The sequence below is a fragment of the Eumetopias jubatus genome, unplaced genomic scaffold (assembly GCF_037043125.1).
Source record: "Eumetopias jubatus isolate StellerSeaLion01/CBP00866 unplaced genomic scaffold, mEumJub1_p1.0 scaffold_2, whole genome shotgun sequence".
Taxonomy (NCBI): domain Eukaryota; kingdom Metazoa; phylum Chordata; class Mammalia; order Carnivora; family Otariidae; genus Eumetopias; species Eumetopias jubatus.
In genome coordinates, this window is record NW_028274808.1 from 72,821,488 (window position 1) to 72,834,561 (window position 13,074).

Genomic DNA, 13,074 nt, shown 5'->3' on the forward strand with positions numbered 1-13,074 from the left:
TCTCAAACATCTTTTCCAACCACAATGTTATGAAACTAGAAATCAATTACCAGAAGAAACCTGGAAAACACACGTGATTAAATAACATGCTACTGGCCAACCAATGGGTCAACAAAGAAATTAAGGAGGAATAAACAATACCTTGAGACAAATGAAAATGGAAATACAACATACCAAAATCCATGAGATGCTGCAAAGCACTTCTAAGATGAAAGTTCACAGAGACAAGTAGCTAGCATCAATATATAACATCAAGAAACAAAGACCTCAAAAAGATGATTTGACTTTACACCTAAAGAAACCAGAAAAAGAAGAACAAATGAAGCTCATAGTTAGTAGAAGGAAGAAAATAAAAAACATTACAGCAGAAATAAATAAAATAGAGATTAAATAGAAAATAGAAAAGATCAATGAAACTAAGAGCTAATTCTTTGAAAAGAGAAACAAAATTGAATAACCTTTACCTAGACTCATCATGAAAAAGAAAGAGAACTCAGAATCAGAAATGAAAAAGGAGAAATCACAAATGATACCACAGAAACACAAAGGATCATAATTATGTGATGAACACATATAATGAACACATATAATTATATGCCAACAAATTGGACAACCTAGAAGAAATGGATAAATTCCTAGAGATGTACAATCTTTCAAGACTGAATCATGGAGAAATGGAAAGTCTGAATGGACTGATTACTAGTAAGGAGATTGGATCGATAACCAAAAAAACCTCCCAACAAATAAACGTCCATAACCAGACAACTTCATTGGTGAATTCTATCAAAAATTCAAAAAAGAGGGCGCCTGGGTGGCTCAGTTGGTTAAGCGACTGCCTTCGGCTCAGGTCATGATCCTGGAGTCCCGGGATCGAGTCCCGCATCGGGCTCCCTGATCAGCAGGGAGTCTGCTTCTCCCTGTGACCCTCCCTCCTCTCATGTGCTTTCTCTCTCTCATTCTCTCTCTCAAATAAATAAATAAAATCTTAAAAAAAAAAAAAATTCAAAAAAGATTCAATATCTAACTTTCTCAAACTCTTCCAAAAAATTGAAGAGGAAGGAAAGCTTCCAAATCCATTTGATGAGGCCAACATTACCCTAACAACAAAACCAAACAGGGACATCACACAAAAGGAAAGTATAGGACAATATCCCTTAGAATCCTTAACAAAATATTAGCAAACAAATTTCAGCAGCACATTAAAAGGGTCATTCACCATGACAAAGTGCCATCTTCCTGAGAGGAAATGATGGTTCAACACATGCAAATCAATCAGTGTGATTTACCACATTAACAAAATGAAGGATGAAAATCATATGATCATCCCAATAGATGCAGAGAAAGCATTTGACAAAATTCAATATCCATTTATGGTAAAAACTTTCAACAAAGTGGGTATAGGGCAAATGTAACTTTCATAATAAAAGCCATATATGATGGCCCACAGCTAACATCATACTCAACAGTGAGAAGCTGAACATTTCCTCTAGGATTAGGGAAAAAAATGAGACCCCCCCCCCACAAACCCCTCTTTTATTCAACATAGTATTAGAAGTCTTAACCAAAGCAATTAGGTAAGGAAAAGAAATAAAAGCCACCCATTTTGGAAAGAAAGAAAGTGTCACTATTAAAGTCTCCAGCAAAAAACTGTTAGAACTAATAAATGAATTCAGTAAAGTCTGAAACAAAATCAGGGTACAAAATCAATATACAAAATTCAGTTTGTATTTCTATACACTAACAACAAATTATCAGAAAAAGAAATTAAGAAAACAATCCCATTTATTAAAAATAAAACAATCTCATTTATAATTGCTTCAAAAAGAATGAAATACCTAAGAATAAATTTAACAAAGGAAGTGAAAGATCTCTACATTGAAAACTATAAGACAGTGATGAAATAAATTGAAGCAGGCACAAATAAATGGAAAGATAGTTCATGCTCATGGACTGGAAGAACTAATATTGTTAAACTGCCCATTTTTCCCCAAATAATCTTCAGATTCAATGCAATTCCTATCAAAATTTCAATGGCATTTTTCACAGAAATGGAACACAAATTCCTAAAATTTGTATGGAGCCACAAAAGTCCCCAAGTAGTCGAAGCAATCTGGAGAAAGAACAAAGCTGGAGGCATCAAGCTCCCTGATTTCAAACTAGATTACAGAGCTGTAGTAATCAAAAGAGTAGGGTATTGGCATAAAAACAGGCACATAGATCAAATGGAACAGAATAAAGAGCCCAGAAATAAACCCACACATATATAGTCAATAATTTATGACAAAGGAGGCAAGAAAATTCAATGGGGAAGGGATAATCTCTACAATAAATGGTCTGGGAAAAGTAGACAGCCACAGGTAAAAGAATAAAATTAGATTACAATCTTCAACCATGCATAAAAATTAATTCAAAATGGATTAAAGACTTGAATGCAAGACCTAAAACCATAATATCCTAGAAAAGAACATAGGCAGAAAGCTCCTTGACATTGGTCTTAGAGATGATTTCTTGGATCTGTCAATAAAAACAAAGACAGTAAAAACAAAAGTAGACAAGTGAGATTACATCATACTGAAAGCTTCTGCATAGCAAAGGAAACCATCAACAAAATGAAAAGGCAGTCTACTGAATGGAAGACAATATTTGCAAATGATATATCTAATAAGGGGCTAATATACAAAATATATAAAGAACTCATACAACTCAACAGTAGAAAAAAAAATCCCATAAAAAAATGGGCAGAGTATCTGAATAAATATTTTTTCCAAAGGAGACATACAGATGGCCAAAGGACACATGAAAAGATGTTCAACATCATTAACCATCAGGGAAATGCAAATCAAAACCACAGTAAGACATCACCTCACATCCATTAGAATGGCTATTAAAAAAAAAAAAAAAACAACAAGGAATAACAAGTGTTGGTGAGGACTTGGAGAAAAGGGAACCCTTGTGCACTGTTGGCAGGAATGTGAACTGGTACAGCCACTATAGAAAACAGTATGAAGGTTCCTCAAAAAATAAAGAGTAGTACTACCATATAATCCAGCAATTCCACTTCTAGATATTTATCTGAAGAAAATGAAAAATGAAAACACTAATTTGAAAAGATATAAGCACCCTTGTGTTCATCACAGCATCATTTACAATAGCCAAGATATGGAAACAACCTAAGTGCCCATTGCCAGAGGGGAGGGTGATTGGGTCTGGACAAAATGGGTGAAAGTGGTCAAGAGGTACAAAATTCCAGTTATAAAATAATAAGTCACGGGATATAATATACAGCATGGTGACCGCGGTCAGTAATAGTGTACTGTATATTTGAAAGTTGCCAAAAAAGTAAATCTTAAAAGTTTTCATTGCAAGAAAAAAAAAACTGTAACTGTATGGTGACGGATGGTAACTAGACTTACTATGGTGATAATCATTTCACAGTATATACAAATATAGAATCATTATGTTGTATAACCAATGTCAATTACACCTCAATACAAATTTTTTAAAGACTATGGAAACCAAAGTCTAAGTTCATGTGGCTTCAGTGCTTACTTCCCTGTGCTCCTGCTTACCTGGTCTTTACCTTTGCAAATTCCTTTCTTCCTAAGCAGCTCGTTGATGCACTTGTTTTTTTTTAAATATTTCAACCAACATTTTTAGTTCTTGTCAGTGGGACAAGATGTCCTATATGATGAAACAGGTAGGAAAGGAAATGTACCGTAGGTTCTTACTGCTTAGTGGAATTCAAATGTGTACATCATTGGGATAATTACACTCCGGATTTACCCAAACCAAGCACCCCATTTATGCTGAATTATCTGCCCAATGGTAAACCAGTGGGCTTGAGTCATTTAATTCCATTGTAAAATATTTCTTTTTAAAATGAAATAGTCAAATTAATTTTGAATTTTGAAATGCAAGGACTAGTTGTAAAATGCTTCAAGAGCAAGCTCCCTGTCTTTCTCATCTTTTATATTCCCAGCCAGAATGAATAATTAAATCAATGGATGAATGATTTACATTGACATTCTAGCTACCTATGTGTTAGGATATAATAATTAATCTAAGAAAACACGGAAGCGAGAGAAAGCAGATTTTTTGTTTTTGCCATTCAGACTGTCACATGTACTGAGTAACTGAAGCTTGCTAAAACCGGAAACATCTTCATCTATGTAGATATAGTTAACAAATTTAATAGAAAAGCCTTCAAATAAATCACTGTACCTCAGGTTTCTGACTCTTAACCTAAATAACTGGAGCAAAGAAAAAAAAATCCCTATCCATAGTCCTGCCAAACAGATACATATTGTTACTGGTATTAGAACTTGTGCTGGAATTGCTAACATAAATTGATGGGGTATTACTTTAAAGCAAAGGCAAAGGAAAGAATGTTATCAGTGAAGGAAAAAAAGAATTAGAATTCATATATGTCCCAATATCAGAGTTGGAGAAAACCAGGCACAGCATTTCACTTTAAAGTGGCTCTTCAACAAACTAAAAAAAAAGGAAATTCCCAAACACAATTTCTGAAAAATCTTCCTTGCCTTAAGTTCCTATGATCTTGCAAGTTCATTGTCATTCAACAAAGATTTCTTTAGAGCAGACTATTTGCCAGACACTGTGTAAGGCACTGAGCACATCAGAGAGCTCATAGATAAATAAGGTAGACAGATAAATAGTGAAATAAATATAACATAATGAAAAATAAAAGCACGCATTATTCTTTCTATCAGTTAAATAATCCACAAATTTATATTTGGTTAAATGCTGGCTAATTCTAACATAATATCCATCAACATAGATGTTATTTATCAACTGGCAGCCAATGTTTAATCCAAGATGGTCTAATATAAAATTCACAGTGGAAATGTGTTCCTTGAGGGTTCTTGCATTCACAGGGTGTTGGTTAATTTGAATGAAATGCTCTAGTCGCTTGCTTCTAACATAAAAAAAAAAAAAAAACATTACACACTCCATTATGCTGCCAGTCTGAAGCCAGAAGAGCAAAGAGACAAAAGAACAATGAAACTAGGCCCTGGAAATGAGTCTGTGAAATGGAAGCACAGAGTCCCATTTCTAGAAGTTAATGATCATCATCAAAGCAGAAAAAATTAATGTAAAATCAAATTTCAATGGGCTTGGAAATTCCCTGCCTCAAAAACATGACATTATTGAAAAGTAAACAGTAGAAGTAAATAAAACTAGGGTGAGAAAAAGAATGAGGAACAAATGTTATGCATTTAGACTAAGAGTAATTCTAATGCTACCTCAAGTCCTTTGCAGAAAAAAATTTTAATCCTTGGTATTGCCCTCCACCCATTAGGTGGATTCACCTAAGTAGCTGAAGGATCACGGAAACCAAATAAATGTCTTTTGGAATGTGGCCTGGCTGACTCCAGAGAGGCAGGAAGAAATGCCTGGGGTGCTTTTGCTTCCTAGCCTATCAAGGACACTGTCTCCCTTATAATTTAAAAAGTCTTGTGAGCTTATGATCTACACAAAGATGGTTAAGTACACGTGAAATCAATGATCCAAAGGGAGACAAAAACATGGTAGTGAGAAGCCAAAGGCTGGAACAAGCAATCTGGTCATAGAAACTGGGCAAAAAGATGAACAGAGAGACACAGTGCAATGACAGACACCATGCAAAGGCGAATAAAGTACACCAGTGGGCACACACACCCAGGGTCCTAGTCAAGTAAGGAGCTTGCTATTCATTCTCAGAAGACTTCCAATTAAAAATTACAGTACACTGCTTGCTTCTTAAATAGAGACTAGGTTTGCCTTTGGAACATACTCTCCCTTAGTTTGGAGAACAATCACAGCAGTGGGGCCATTTCAGTGACGCAACTAAAAACCAAGTCACCACGCAACTAAAAACCAAGTTTGGAGGGGTGATTGATCTGGAATTACTTATAGATTGTATGTTGTTGGTGGGTGACTGTAGAAAGTGACACACCCAGGTAGCTATTTGCATATGCAAATTGTGAGAAACAGGGAGGTGTGGGAAAGGGCAAGAGAAGAATTAAAGAGAACAGAGGAGGGGTTTCAAACTTCATTTGGTTATATTTTTGAAAGATTCTTTTCTTGGTATAGAATTCTAGGTTGACAGGTGTTCACTTTCCTATTATAAAGATGTTGCTTCACTGTCTCCTTGACTGTGTTACTTCTGATGAGAAATCTGTTATTCTCATATTTTTTCCCCTCAATACATGCTGTGTCTTTTTTCCTGGCTGTCTATAAGATTTTTAACTTATCACTGGTTTTAGGCAATTTGAGAAGGATGTGTCTTGGTGTAGTTTCTGGTTTTTTGTTTTGTTTGTTTTCTCTCACATTGCATTTTATTAATATATAGCTTAAGTTATTTTTTAAGACCTCATTTTTTAGGTCAGTTTTATGTTAACAGCCAAGTTGGAAAGAAGGTATACAGATTTTTCCATATACTCCCACCCACACACTTGCCTAGCCTCCCCTATTACCAACATCCCCCACCAGAGTTGTACATCTGGTACAATTGATGACCCTGCATTGATACATCAATATCAACCCAAATCCATAGTTTACATTAGGGTTCACTCTTGATGTTGAACATTCTATGAGCTTAGACAAAAGGGATAATGACATTTATCCACCCTTATGGTATCATCCCTAACAATCCTCTGCGTTCCTCTTATTCGTCACCCGTTCCACCAACCCCTGCAATCTTCTTGCTGTCTTCATAGTTTTGCCTCTTCCAGAATGTCAGATAGTTGGAATCATACAGTATGTAGCCTTTTCATATTGACTTCTTAAAATTAATAATATGTATTTAAGGTTCCTATACATCTTTTCATGGCGTCATAGCTCATTTCTTTTTAGCGCTGAATAATATTCCATTATCTGTTGTACCATGGTTTTACTTATTCATTCACCTACAGAAGGACATCTTGGTTGCTTCCAAGTTTTGGCAATTATGAATAAAGTTGCTATAAACATTGCGTGCAGATTTTGTGTGGACGTAAGTTTACAACTCCTTTGGGTAAATACCAAGGAGCAGGAGAGTTGGATCATAGGGTAAAGTACGTTTAGTTTTGTAAGAAACTGCCAAACTGTCTTCTAAAGTGACTGCTCTATTCTGCATTTCCACCATCAGTGTATGAGAGTTCCTGTTGCTCCATATCCTTGACAGCATTTGATGTTTGGATTTCGGTCACCCTAATAGGTGTGTAGTGGTGTCTCCTGTTGTTTTAACTTGCATTTCGTTAATGCCGTATGATGTTAGGCACCTTTCCATATGCTCATTTGCCACGTGTCTATCTTCTTTAGTGACGTACTGTTAAGGTCTTTGAACTATGTTTTTTTCAGGTTTTTTTTTTTTATTGTTGAGTTTTAAAAGCTCTTTGTATATTTTGGCTATCATTCCTTTATCAGACATGTCTTTTGGAAATATTTTCACCCAATCTGTGGCTTATCTTTTCATTCTCTTGACATTACCTTTCACAAAGCAGAAGTTTTTAGTTTAATAAAGTCCAGGTTATCGATTCTTTCTCTCACGGCTTGTGCCTTTGATGCTGTATCTAAAAAGCCAGTACTATATCCAAGGTCATCTAGATTTTCTCCTATGCCTCCTTCTAGTAGTGTTATAGTTTTGTGCTTACATATAGATTTTTGATCCACTTTGAGTTCGTTTTTGTGAAGGATATAAGGTCTGTGTCTACACTGAGTTTTTTTGTTTTTGTTTTTGTTTTTTTGCATGTGACGTCTAATTGTTCCAGTACTATCTGTTGAAAAGACTATCTTTGTTCTATCGCATTGTTGTTGCTTTTTTTGTCAAAGATCAATTGACTATATTTCTGAGGGTCTATCTCTGGACTCTCTCTTGTGTTCGACTGATCTGTCTGTTCTTTAGCCAATACCATACTATCCTCGTTTTGGTAACTTAATAAATCGTGAAGTTGGGTAGCGTCAGTCATCAGACTTTGTTCTCTTTTCACATGGCCTCGGCTATAAGCTGGGTCTTTTGTCTCTCCCTATAAACAGAAGAATCAGTTTGTCAAAATCCATAAAATAACTGCTGGGATTTTGATAGGGATTCCATTGAATCTACAAATCAGATTAGAAGAACTGACATCTTGACAAAATTGAGTCTTTTTTTTCAATTTTTAGTATTTTTACACATTTATTTTAAAAAATAACAATTGTGTACTGCCTGGTGACTAACATAACATAATAGAATAAAAAAATTAAAAAATAACAATTGCAATGACATCAATGATCAATCATCTACACTCCCCCTACTGCTGGGAGAAAAACCTATGTTGTTGAATCCCAAAGGAAAATTAAGATGTTATTATCAGGCACCCAACAGCCAGAAAAAGCTCTGTTGGTCCAGTGGTATAGACACTGATGTGTTCAATGTACTGGTGCAATTAAAATATATACATTTACACTTATCTTGCCAAAAAGAGCACTCAAGAAGTGAAATAACTATGCATTAAACCAATTATTCACTCATCCATTCACTCTTTCTGCATCTATGAAGTCATTATTATAGTCACAAGGACAAATAAAAGAACTTCTAGTAATAAAGAAAAAAATCCAAACTTCAACCCCCCACTTTGTGGGTTAGTATGGTGTGCTAACATCACCACAATAGAAGGGCCATGACCTATCTGAAATGCAGCAGCAAAATGATAACTGAAGCATTTCGTTTCAAACAAAACACAATTCAAACTCATGGGGAAAAACGTCTGCAACAATATGAGGTTGATATTACCATTTACAAACTTACAGACACAAATAAATAACATTTTAGAACTGCTCTTGGCTTAGATCTAAGGACTTTCTTTCTGAGCTCAGCATCTTAAAGACTCCTAAACAAACCACGGGATAGAAATCCTTCATTGTTGTTAGTGAACTATCATCTGAAAAACTTGGGGCTTACTGAATAAAGTCAATGTCTGAAACTTAAGTCAAGAGCCAGAAGGTTGGCCTCTCCTGACATGTGGAAGCCAGGACAGATGACTAGATACCAGGGCCTAGGGAGAAACTTTATTTCCTGCTTTCTTTGCACCTCTTTTTCCACCATTACGATGATTTCCCTTTGTAATACTTTCTTCAAAGGGTTTATTTTCTTTTCCCTCTTAATACAATTAGAGTGAAATCAAAGAAAGTGCCAATCCTTACTCTTGGTATTTAAATCAAACCCAAATGATCTTCAAAAGAATTAGGTCTTCATCATTTCTAGAAAGGCAGCAACTCTTTTCTGAAATATCATCTTAGTTTCCCAAGGTTCAACATCTAGCAAAGAGATTTCTGAGGCACAGTCCATTCTGGGAACTGTGGCCCAGTTCTTGACCCTGCCGGCATCACCTTTACCAGTCGGCAGCTTATCCCCAAAACGTGGATGCAATGTAAAAACCTTTCTGAAGAAAAGGGGAACCATGGCAACTGGCACCAAAGAATTAGCTGCCAGGGTAAGATAGAGAATGTTCACTCCCTGGAGACAGCACAAAACAAAGTGCTGCAGGAGTGAAGCCAACGTTCACCTTAAACTTGAGCAGGTAAGCTGGAATATGTCCAGGAGCTAGTGACTGAACAATGCTTTCCAGACAGAAATTGTCAAAGAGCAGTTCTCAGACTTCTCCTTTTCCATGCTTGTTAAAAGGTTATGGTATAAATGTAAATTATATTCTTTTATATCTTCATGATCCATCCCAGCCATCCATCTCCTGGAGACTCATACTATGTGACAACACATGGGTATATATACTACTCTATCTTCTGCTAGACTGCAACACGTGTGAACCCTTCTCTTCCCCAGCTGCTGTCACCGAGCCTATGATTGACCATCTCTAGGGGCACCTGGGTGACTCAGTCGGTTGAGCATCTGACTCTTGATCTCAGCTTGGGTCTTGATCTCAGGGATGTGAGTTCAAGCCCCGCATTGGACTCCATGCTGGGTGTGGAGCCTACTAAAAATAAAAAAAATCTCTAGTCTGGCTCTCTGTTTAGGAGTTACTACAAATGCCCTCAGCACTTTAGCACAGAAGTTGTATGGTTTTGTCCTCTACTTTAAAAAGGTGGTTTCAAGGTCCAATACCTTCTAAATTATCTTAAAAGTAGCAGAAGTAAGAACTATGGTCCAGATGATATATCAGCTGACAGACAAACAGATCACATCTTATCAATGCTTTAAAAAAGAGAGAGATTCTGCACTTTATATTTTTAGTGCTTGTGTCTTTTGTCATTCTATCCCCAGAGTTAGGTTTTTCTTGGCTGGAGTCCAAAAATACCAACCTATCATCTGGGTAGACAGTGATTCCTATTATTAGGATGAATGTATCTCAGAGAATGTATTATTTCCATGTCATGAGATGGAACTTCCTTGCCTGGAAGCCACCTCTGAATACAAAGTGTCCAGTGAGTCAGCCTGAGATTCCCCCATCAGATTCCCCCATCCCCCTTGGATGCTGCTTAGATTCCATGGGAAGGAGTGGGCCTGGGTTTCCCTGATTGCAGTCTGGCTTGAGAAGGTTGTTCTCCCCTGCTAAGATAGCTAGCTGGCTTCAGAAGCCATCGTAAGTGCTGTGTGTGCACTTATGTGCACAGGTCCCTTGCATCAACCTAATCCATGAGATGTCAGTGTCATCAGCAGTCTGAAATAGGTCCTGTCTGAAAGGGCAAGACAAGGGCTTACGACTTCAGTTTACTAGACAGCGCTGCAATTATAATAGCCACTTATTAAAAACTAAGTGTTTTCAACAGATGAATGGATATAGAAGATGTGGTCCATGTATACAATGGAATATTACTCAGCCATCGGAAAGGATGAGTACCCAACTTTTACATCAACATGGATGGGACTGGAGGAGATTATGCTAAGTGAAATAAGTCAAGCAGAGAAAGACACTTATCATGGTTTCACTTATTTGTGGAACATCAGGAATAGCGTGGAGGACATTAGGAGAAGGAAGGGAAAAATGAAGGGGGGGGGAATCGGAGGGAGAGATGAACCATGAGAGACTATGGACTCCGAGAAACAAACTGAGGGTTCTAGAGGGGAGGGAGTGGGGGATGGGTTAGCTTGGTGATGGGTATTAAGGAGGGCACGTTCTGCGTGGAGCACTGGGTGTTATATGCAAACAATGAATCATGGAACACTACATCAAAAACTCAAAAACTAATGATGTATTGTATGGTGACTAACCTAACATAATAAAATTTTAAAAATTAAAAAAAAAAAAAGAAAGAAATCCTAAGGGGAAGAATGGAAAAAAAAAAAAAAAACTAAGTGGTTTCTGTCTTGTAGAAAAGGGCAGCACGAAATCATCAGTGTCCCGTTGCAAGAGGTGATCAATGTCCTGGAACTGTGGGAAACAGTGGCGAGAACATGACCTTGATCTGCTCCATCACATGGCCTGGGGTTAGGACACTCGGATGATCTGTGTCATTGTTTCTTCATCTGCTTGGTTTGGACCCTGCATATGGGGCCTATCCTCTTCCTATGGGGAGAAAAACCAACAACCTTCACCAGGCTTCCGAGCCATGGCGGGACGGTGCCGAGACCACATTGCCTGCCACTGGTAGTGTCCCAGTGACAGCTCCTTGCCCGCTGCTGCTTGTGTTGGTGTTGGCTCCTGTCTGAACAATCTGTGCTCCTGCCAAACCGGCTGCTGGGATGGTGATCGTACCTACAACAGGGACTGTAATGTGCCGTAGAATGGTGCGGTCCACATGAACTGGCTGATGGACGGTAGTCTGCCCCTCAGCGGTCTGTGCCACTTGTCCCTGGACAGCAATCTGCTGCTGGGTCTGGGTCTGGCCAGCAGTGACTGCCGTCTGGGGCTGCGGGACGATGATCTGCTGGGTCTGGCCCTGCTGGCCCTGTACCTGCACAGCCTGCCCACCCTGGATCTGAGTCTGTCCAGGTGGGACCAGCTGTATTTGCTGCAAACCCTGAGTCCCACACACGGGTACTCACGTGGTGGTTTGACCTTGTCCACCAGGGACAGCTTGGACCATGACTGGTTGGCCAGCTGATGGGATTAATTGGTCTCCACTGCCCTGCACCTGCTGCTGAACCTGTCCAGCCTGCACAACAATCTGCTCTGTCCAACTCTGGCTGTTTGCTGTATCCTGCTGCATGATCCCTCCAAGTTAGCATCCTGTCCACAGTGAGTTCCACTCAGAAGATGCCAGAAGACCGCGAAACGCACTCAGTGCCGACCTCAGCGCCCCGCCCCAGTTCACTACCCACGCTGATTGGCTCCGGTAACCAGACCCCGAAACCCAATCAGAGGCTCCAGTCACTGCTGCCGCCGCCGTGGCCACTGACAATATTGAGTCTTCTTAACCATGAATATGCGGTATATCTCCATTTATTTGGTTCTTTGATTTTGTTTATCATTTTGATTTTGTTTTTTCTCATATAGATCTTATACATATTTTGTTAAATTTATACCTAAATATTTCCATTTTTGTGGATGCTAATGTAAATGGCATTAGGGTTTTTACTTTCCATTTGTTCATTGCTAGTATATAGGAAAGCAATTGACTTCTGTTTATTAACTTGTATCCTCAACACTATAAATAGTTCACTCCACCATTTTCTTGTTTGCCTGGTTTCTTTTCTTTTCTAACTTTTTAATTTTATTTATTTATTTGACAGAGAGAGACACAGCAAGAAAGGCAACACAAGCAGGGGGAGTGGGAGAGGGAGAAGCAGGCTCCCGCAGAGCAGGGAGCCCGATGCGGGGCTCCATCCCAGGACCCTGGGATCATGACCCGAGCCGAAGGTAGATGCCCAACAACTGAGCCACCCAGGCGCCTCTTGCTTGGTTTCTGAGAAGTTTAATTTCATTCTGATTTTTGTTCCTCTATAGGTAGAGAGTCTTCCCACCCCCCAGCGTCTTTCAAAATTTACTCTTTATCTTTAATTATCTGTAGTTTGAAAATGACATCCGTAGCTATAGTTTTTTTTTTGGGGGGGGGGCATGTATTCCACTTGGTGTTCTCTGAGCTGCCTGGATCTGTGGTTTGTGTCTGATATTAAATCGTAGAAATTCTCAGTAATTATTGCTTCAAATGTTTCTACTG

At 38.3% G+C, this 13,074-nt stretch overlaps 1 pseudogene; it reads right to left on the minus strand.

Moving 5' to 3' along the window:
- Positions 1-11,505: 11,505 nt before the first annotated feature.
- On the minus strand, positions 11,506-12,123 carry LOC114210131 (nuclear transcription factor Y subunit alpha pseudogene; annotated as a pseudogene).
- Positions 12,124-13,074: the final 951 nt, after the last annotated feature.